The sequence below is a fragment of the Pygocentrus nattereri genome, chromosome 3, assembly GCF_015220715.1.
Source record: "Pygocentrus nattereri isolate fPygNat1 chromosome 3, fPygNat1.pri, whole genome shotgun sequence".
Lineage (NCBI taxonomy): Eukaryota > Metazoa > Chordata > Actinopteri > Characiformes > Serrasalmidae > Pygocentrus > Pygocentrus nattereri.
In genome coordinates this window covers 23,825,452-23,834,881 of record NC_051213.1, presented here as the reverse complement: position 1 = coordinate 23,834,881, position 9,430 = coordinate 23,825,452, and positions in this window count along the sequence as shown.

Sequence of the window (9,430 nt, the reverse complement as noted above, 5' to 3'; positions counted from 1 at the left end):
TAGAGACAATAGCTCATGTACTGCTGCACAGTCTGCTACTCATTCTCTAGTCCTACATCAGTGGTCACAGGATGCTGCCCACAGGATAGATTTAGAATTTAAAATGTAATTCCAAAATGTTTCCATACATTATGGACTGAGGAGTGAATTACAACTCAGCTTGTTATATGCACAGAGGTGAGTAGTAATTATTTCCATTTACTAACTCACATGTATTTAAGCATTATTTGATGATTTTGTACTGCTCTGATAAATGAAAATAAACTTTTATTTACACTATAGCACATCAATCTATATAATCTAGGACTCAATTTTAATGTTTCACATTCTGCTACTAATTATGTTTGTATTTGATTCCATTCTGTAGATCGGGTGCAGCACCTAAATAGTTGCACTGTTGCACACACCCCTTATTTTGGAGCTTTAGTATTTCATTTTAGACTAAATGAATCCTTAAAAGAGAAAAAAGAACCTAACAAACATCTTATGTGCTAAGAAGCTCCACTGCAAGTTCTACTTGTTTACACTTATAGAAGGTTTTTTTTTTAGTTAGACTACTTTTACTTCTATATGAGTCAATATTTCACTGAAGTAGTGTTGCTTTTCCTTGAGTTTGTGTTTACTGTTCAAACCTGTGGCTGTGTGGTACATGTTTAGGTACAAAACAGTTTTTTTGTTTGTCTTTTCTTTGCTTGTTTGTTTTCTACAGTACAAGTACAAATATAATATATCACATGACCCGTCTCATAGCTTGCTAAACAAGTTTGCTGTAAAGAGTTTTTTAAGAATCATTAATTGAATTTAACTGAATTTCAAGCCGTAGACTTTTCTGTCTGCTGCTCTTGAGCACTCACAAATTTGACTACATTATGGTCTTTATGGAGGTCTGAGAGACTTTAAACAAATTGTTTTACGTATGAGACCAAGCCTTGGCCTTCTGATTCATCCGCATACCTCCATCTTGCATAGTGACTCAATTAAAACGACTGATTCCCATTAAAGATTCTTAGAGCCTTTGCATACGCCATGCTGTGTGCTCTGTGGGGCCGGTCTGCAGGACGTATCCCATTATTAAGCTGTCACAATTTTTAGTCGGTGGAATTGCTGTGAAAGAAAGAAAGAAATAAATGCAGGCCCTGGTTTTTATCAGATAATTAATGTGTTCCTGCCACACACTGTGCCAGAATGCCTTGGAGACGGACTTCCTCTTAGGAAGCTTTACACCCCGAGGCACTCTCCTACGCCTCACTTAAAAGACGCTTTGCTCTGTCAATATGTTGCTGTGTCGACATAAACCATGACTCCATAACACAGTTTTATTCAAATTAGCTCTCCTGTGGTGCTCTGCATACATTTTGGTCAGGAAGAATTTAAGGCATATGTCATGCTAACAATGTAGACTGCAGCCTTACCAGCTGGACACTGTGGTACCCTGTGCAAGACATTAAACTCAGTGCACTTCTATTTTTAGTTCCTTAAGTCTCTGTGAAATGATATGCATTGAAACCCCTCTCTGCAACCACTTGATAACGTCTTAAAATTAACTGTGAATTTCACCATTAACAGTACAGCCTTCATAATATCTCTTTTAAGCAGTGCTTAAAGTTCTTAAATTCTTAAATTATCCTGGAAATGATATTGCTATGATATAAGTCTAAAAAGATAAGCCTAACGTACACTTTGCGAAGGTTATGCTAAAATAAGGTAGGCATGAAGGAGATGTGGAGGAAGAAGCGAAGAACCCTAACTAAGAATCATGGTCTGACCACAGAGAAGCAGAGGGAGGCATGTGGAATTCCTTTCATGTTTTCTTTTTCTTTCTTTCTTTTTTTTTTACTCCTCTTTCTGGAGGTGGTATAAATGAAAGAAGGTGTTGTGCTAGAGGGTTCTATGCGATGCTTGGGAGTTGTGGGTGCTCATGTGAGATAGATAGAGGGAGGTAATGGGGGAATGATAACAGATATCCACCGACACAGTCTTTGGCTTTCCTCTACTAACGAGACAGCAGCAGTTAAAGGTGTTGGATGATGTATTTCTTAGTTTGCTAAGCACCCCCTAGCCATCATATATCAAGTAATAAGAAATGATCTGTGGGCTCATGTTTGACTGTACATCAGGCTTGGTATGTATTACTGCAACTAAATGAAGAGTTCCTCCATACTTTATCCTCAGTCTTATGTACACTCAATTTACCCTGCAGTGCATATGGACCGCTTTCATTTGAATCTCAAGTTGATTCTGAATAAAAAAAAAACCAGTGCACCATCATAACCTTGACATTTTGACATATGTAGCAAAGTAGAAAATAGTCAGATGAGGGAGGACATGTTTGTGTGAAAAAGGTAAAAGGAGCACTTCAGAGATGAGTTGCAGAAGCTGCTCTGAGCCACAGGCTTCCAACACCTGCTGTTGCTGTTTGACTAAATATAAGTAGGTGCTCTCTTAGAGGGAGGGTGCAGCCCTCAAAGACAAAGTCATCTGCCTTTACATATTCAAGCAGAGTAGTACACCATCCTGCATTTTCCTGTTTTACTAGAATGACATATAGTGTTTTCACACACAGAAAACAGAAATATTTTGTTGTGCTGTTGGTCTTTTATAGGTCTTTTATTTTGTATCACAGTAGACATAAATAGCAATTTTTAACCCGTTCTTTTGGTCCCACAGTTGAACTATGTGGTATTTTTCTCCAGTAATGTTGATAGAATATAGTTTGATCTAAATAAGCATGATTTATAAAGCTATAAGCAAACTGGATTGTCATCTTTGTAGGTAAGCAAAAAAGTCAACATTTATAACAGAGGTTTTATTATGTTTAATTGCTGTTTTTATTGTGATAGGTAGATTTTTTGATATGAAAAAAGTTACACTGTTCATTTTATCTCAGCATGCCTGTGTTTGTGAAGGTGTGTGAATTGTTTTAGCAGCATCTCACACTTCCTTCAATCCTCATTGCTCACCAGCAGCTCTATAATGTGATGGGAGATCATGTGAATACACATCCGCACTCAGACTTCGGAGAAAACTCCATTACCCAGAATTCTGTGGAGTTTCACATGACTTTGGATTTTTGCAAGTGCTTCTATCAGCACTCTCAGTCCCCTGAGTATTGACTGTTTTCACCTGTGTGTGTGATCATATGACAGGTAGTTAAGAGTACAAAAGCCTGGGCTTTAGTCAGACTCATTGCAAGGTATTGTTTCCCTGAAACTACTGAGTGTTCTCTTCCAGTTCTGATTGTTTACCATGTTGTTTGACCTTTTTGTTTCATTTTATCTGTTTTCGACTATTTGCCTTTTCCCATGTTGCTTTCACTTGTTTGGATGACCTGTGTTTTGACTTTTGGGCTGGATTTTGACTATGATTTGTGATTTGCCCTTTTTGACTACAGTTGGTTTGTTTTTATTAAACCACCTTCGTCTATCATCTGCACGCGTCTGGTTTTCTGTCACGACATTACAGAGCACCTCGCCACCATGCAGACAGCGGATCAGGAAGCCTTTCAGAAGGCTCTCACTGAACAGGGACAACTCCTGGGAGTGATTTCCGGAGTAACCCACGCCCTGGAATCGCTGGTCCATCAACAGGCAGAACAGCAGGCTCAGTTGGTTCAACTGGTTAATAGTGTGAAAAGTATGACCAGCCAGTTCCAGAGTATGAGCCTAACAGATCAGACTGTTACCTCTGCTTTATCTACCACTGCAGCAGAAGCCTCACCGGCCATATTTCTGGTTAGTAAACCCAAGTTTGAAGGAGATCCGATAAATAGATCCGATGTTTTTTGCTCCAGTGTTCGGTGTTTTATGATAATTCACCTGTTAGTTCTGACCAGCCCAAAATATCCCTTGTGATATCTAGATTAGCGGATAAAGCATTTGAATGGGCCACAGCCAGTTGGTCTAATTGGCATTGCTTGTCTTATGCACAATTTGTCAAGGAGTTCAAGTTAATGTTCAACTAGTGTTTGATAACTCTTATCCCAGTTATGTTAGGGAAATCATTCAGTTATGGATTAGGCACTAGAATTTAGAACTCTCGCCACTAAAAGTGGCTGGAACAAAGCAGCTCTCTTAGTAATGTTTCTTCAAGGATTTAGCACTGACATCCTGAATAAACTAGCAAAGATGATGATCTTACTTTGGACAAACTTATTACTCTGGCTATTAAACTAGATCACCTTTTGAGCTATAGGAAGAGATATAAGAATGTAAGATCCCAACAAAGCACACTGCCTCAAGTGAGAATCCCTAGAGAGAATCCAGAAATTCCTGAACCTATGATAGCTGACTCTTCGTGATTGTCACAAGAAGAGAGATGGCGCCGAATCACTAATCACCCATTTGTATTGTGGTCAAGCGGGACATCGACTTCGGTACTGCCGCTCAAGACCACAACAAAGCAAGGCGCCAACCCCTGGACAGTAAGTGCTAATGTTGTGCGTGTTCTCACAAAGGGGTTGGTTTCTAAATTGGTGATGTTACCTGTTCTGATATACTTTCATCCCAACTCTCTTGTTGTTTCAGCGCTGATCGACTCTGGGGCTGAATGGAATTTTATTCATGCTAGCATCATGAAGCAACATGAAGAGATTCCTGTCCAGAATCTCCAAACAGCTCTGAAAGTAAGTCAGTAACTGCATTAGATGGAGAGCCAGCAGAACCCTTGATGTTTACATTGACAAAGCTCTAGAAGAAGGCTTTATTAGGCCCTCCACTTCTCCTATCACCTCTAGCTTTTTATTTATTAAGAAGAAGGATGGTGCATAGACTACAGAGCCCTTAACCAAATTTCCAAGGCTTATCCATACCCCCTACCTCTAGTACCAGTAGCTCTGGAACAGCTCTGAAATGCCCAGTTTTTTCACCAAATTAGAACGAAGGAAGGTGATGAATGGAAGACAGTGTTTTGACCACTAGGGTGCACTGTGAGTATCTGGTGATGCCATTCGGGCTCCCTATCACCCCCTCTGTGTTCCAGGCATTCATAAGTGACATCCTCAGAGACATGTTAGGACAATTTGTAATCGCCTATCTGGATGACATTCTAGTATATAAACCTTCCTTTGAAATACATGTGCAACATGAGCAGGCCAAGGCCTTCTGGGATCTCAACAAAGCATTTACTACTGCCCCCATTCTGATCCACCCTGATCCCACACAACCTTTATCTCTTTATGTTCGACATGTGCCCAGTGCAAGACCCCTAAACTGTTACCTGCTGGGAAATTATTGCCTTTACCCATACCCAACCATTCATGGTCTCACATTGTGGTGGATTTCATCACTGACCTAACAGAATTGCAAAGATTCACTAAAGTCATGATGGTAATAGATTGATTCTCCAGAGTTCGCTTTGTACCTTTTGTTAGCCTTCCCAGTGCTTTTTAAACTGCAGAAGTCCTGTTCCACTTTGTACTCAGAATCTATGGGATCCCAGAGGACATTGTCTCAGATAGGGGACCTCAGTTCACCTCACAGATATGGGTAGCCTTTTTCGAGCACCTAGGGGTGTCACTGAGTTTGTCTTAAGGGTAGCATCCACAATCCAAGAGGGTGAATCAGGAACTTGAAAAATTCTTGAGATTATTCTGCCATGATAATCCTTCTGATTGGTCCAGATTTTTGAGTTGGGCAGAATATGTTGACTAGCTCCTCTACGGGAATGAATCCTTTTCATTGTATTCTAGGGTACCAGCCCCCTCTTGCACCTTGGATCTTTCAAATGGATGTTCCGGCAGAATCCAACTGGATGAGACGCAGCGAACAGGTGTGGGAACAGACACTTCAACGTATTGAAAATGTGCTGCAACATCAGAATGAACAGGCAGACAGACACCGTGGTCTGACCCCTACCTTCAATCCTGAAGACTGAGTGTGGCTGGCTACAAAAGACTTTTGATGTACCGAGGGGAGTTGCCGTAAGCTTCTTCCTAAATATATAGGGCCATTCAAAGTACTTAAACATATTAATAATGTGACTTACCATTTAGACTTGCCCCAAGGTTCAGAGTTTTTTGTTCATTCCATGTTTGGATGAGGTGACACAAGATGTCACGCCCCTGCCACTGGAGGTGATAGAAGGGGCTCCGGTATACGCTGTCCATAGACTGCCAGATTCCTGGAGATGGGGCAGACTCCTTCAATACTTGGTGGACTGGGAGGGGTATGGCCCCAAGAAACAATGTTGGGTGCCGGCCAAGGATGTGTTAGACCCAGGTCTCAACCGAGACTTTCATAGTCGGCACCCTGAAAGGCCAACTCCTCATCCCAGAGGACGTCCACGTAAAGGCTCACTTGTTCTCTGCCAGCCCATCTGAGGAACTGCAGTAGGGAGCTTTCGATGATCCAGTGTCTCGGCAGCTCTGGTTCATCCCCTGTTCATAGACCCAGTGGTAGGAGGAGTGGTCGACCTGGTTGTCCTTGTTCCGCGGCCCACCCGGACTCTTTGTGGGAGGGTACTGTTACGCATTCAGCTCCCTCTCTGGAGGACACAGACTTCACTAGGGGGCCTGCAGAAAGAGGATAAAGGACAGTATAATAGAAAATATCCCATGCACTCCCCAGTCCATATAGTCCTTCTAAAAAGACTTGGCTGCAAAAAGCAGATTTTGAATTAATTGTATTTGTGATGGTACAAAAGTCATTCACATTTAAATTATAAGGATCTTTTCAGTCAGGACCAGTTTTGGAAAGAAGTGCAGGACAGCCAATCAGATTAGATAGTATTTACATATTTCAGTCTTAAGACAACTAAACAGCCTGTTTAATTTGAATAAATAAAGAGAGATTGAAAAATGACTGTGTAAAATGTAATTATGACTTTATTATCAGAAAAAAAGAAAAAAATGGAAATAGAGGATATGGGCCCTTTAATGAAAAATGACCAGCATAATTTACACTGAGATCGATTAAATGATGGCTAATGCTATTAATGTGTTTTAGAACTTTATTGAACAAAATGTCACTATACTTTCCATTGTCAAGTCCAGTCAGTTTAAGCTTTCAGCATTGGGTATTTAGAAGGCACATTTTTATCAGTTAACAGCCCTGATTTACCAGCAGTATGACAGCTATTTCACATTGGTTCACTGAGTTGTCATGTTTGTCTGTTACAGCGCACTTCAAATGTAACAAATGACAAAGCAATATGCTAATAAATTCATGATAATTTGCCGATGAAATTGGGGTTACATGCATGTTGTATAACTATATGTCTATGACTATAAAGAAAACCTTGCTTGCCCCGAATGTGAGTGAATTAGGTTATAGTCACTATTACCACAGAACGACTCTGTGAATTTCTTTGTGTGTAGTTTTAGTGGAAAAGTTTAGTTGGTCTTGAAAAGTATCTGCAGATGCTGCTGAATTCAGATGAAGTAGTTTAGCCTCAGAATGTGTCATTTCCAATTCTAGCTTGATTCCTCCAGCATGTAGTCGGGGCAATGCATCATTTTTCTGTTAAAATGCTCTACTGAAACACCTGCAGAAAGAAGCGTTAAGTAATAGAAAGAGGGTTAATTGTCCTGAATGTTAAACTGTTGTGATTGTTCTGACAGAGCATCCTACTATACATGTTTTAGGCTTTGAAAAAGAGGAGTAATCAAGTAATGGGTATCTCTTTAAAAATAAGGGGTGGGAGAGGCTAACATCATTTGACTCTAGAAATATGTTACTCTTAGGAGGCTTGTCATCTTAGTGTAAATGAATGAGGAAGAAGAAGAGATGAAAAACAGATGAGTGAAAGACTGAGAGAAACTCTGCACTATATATTTTAACTGCTCACACTGAAATTAATTTACAGAGAATTTTTTTCCACAATCAAGAACAGCATACATGCACTGCTTGACAAGTGTTCAGGGACATTTACAAGGTAACATACAGTAGATTATTTAGAAAATTTTGTCAAAACCTACACATCAAATCAAGGAAAACATTTTGATGATCATGAAGCTAAAAGCTGCAAAACATATCCAAATATATCCAAAGTAAAGCAAGTATTGTTGTCTTAGGTTTCAGTTTAAAATAAATTCTTCAAAAGCCCAACAGAAAAGATCCAATACAGATTCTAGGTCTTATTTTACCTAGGCATCTATGTAGATATGGCCAAGTGTGTTCTCCCATTGATTAGGACTTCAGCTGACCTGAAGGACTAATGTGGTGGAGTGACCAGCGCATTTTAGGCAGATGTCAGAAATGGAAAACAGCTATAGCTCTATAGCAGGGCTGTTTACTGAAGTCATCTTAAAACTATTACATACAAGGTAAAATATTTCATATCTGTTACAAGCTTAAAGAAAATATGTGATGTCTTTTACAAACTTCAATTGTCTGTATTTAATCTGCAATGGCCAAAAAAGTTTGTGAGTCAGCATTAGCTTAGTGCTGACATATCATTAAAATCCTGTAGGGGTGTTAGCAGAAATTAGCATTATTGTAGAGGTGTTTTTCCACATTTTTCCACAACTGACTACCTTCAAAAGAGAGGTTTTAAATCTGCTAATATAATACAACTTTTATGCCACATGTGTTACATATGCACTATAAGTTTTCTATCATATTCAGTCTGTTAATGAAGAGAGACTGAATATGAGAGAACACTACACTGTGCTGCAGGAAAAAAAACGATTATCCACTAGGTCATAAATGAATAGAGGCCTATTGGAATACAAAATATTTTCCATCTTGATATAACTGCTTACCCTTTTGAAAATATAACAAAATAAAAAAAAGATATTGGTCATCAAATCTGCAAAGAAGTTGCATTAATCACAAAATCACCAAACTCAAAAATATATGAATGTGCACAACAAACAGAACTATCAAACAGCCAGAAAAGAAAGAAAACATGACCCTCTCATTGCTTGCATAAATCTTTGTATTGCTTTCTTTTCATGTCAGTACAATTTAATTTCTGCCTCTCAGTTGAAGTGTGTTCCAAGCTTAATGTGAAAAACAGAAAGAGTAAAAGTATGACCGTCTATTCTACCTTTTTTATTTTTATTTATTATTCTTTTCTTTTTGTGCAGATTGGTGGATGGAATTTCCATGCTCCACATGTATTATTGAAGAATAAACATCTCGTTCAGAACTAAGACAACTGAATTATTTTTGTTTAATTATCTATAAATATGCATCAAATCTCAAAAAGCTTATCTTTGAAAAAAAGACTTGAAATTGCAAAGGAAAAAAACAAAAATAATGAACAGCATCAGATATCAAGTATTGCTAAAATGTTTCTTCATATATACGTACATATGCACTAACACTTCTGCCTATTTTAATGTATTATAGCTGTGTATTCGCTGAATTTAATCATTTCATTAATTTATGGCATTTTTAAATTTTTATGGCACATTTTTTTATTCATGCTTTTTTATTTTATGGTGCCATTAGAAGCTTAGGATCCTGCCTTCCGCCCGATGACAGCTGGG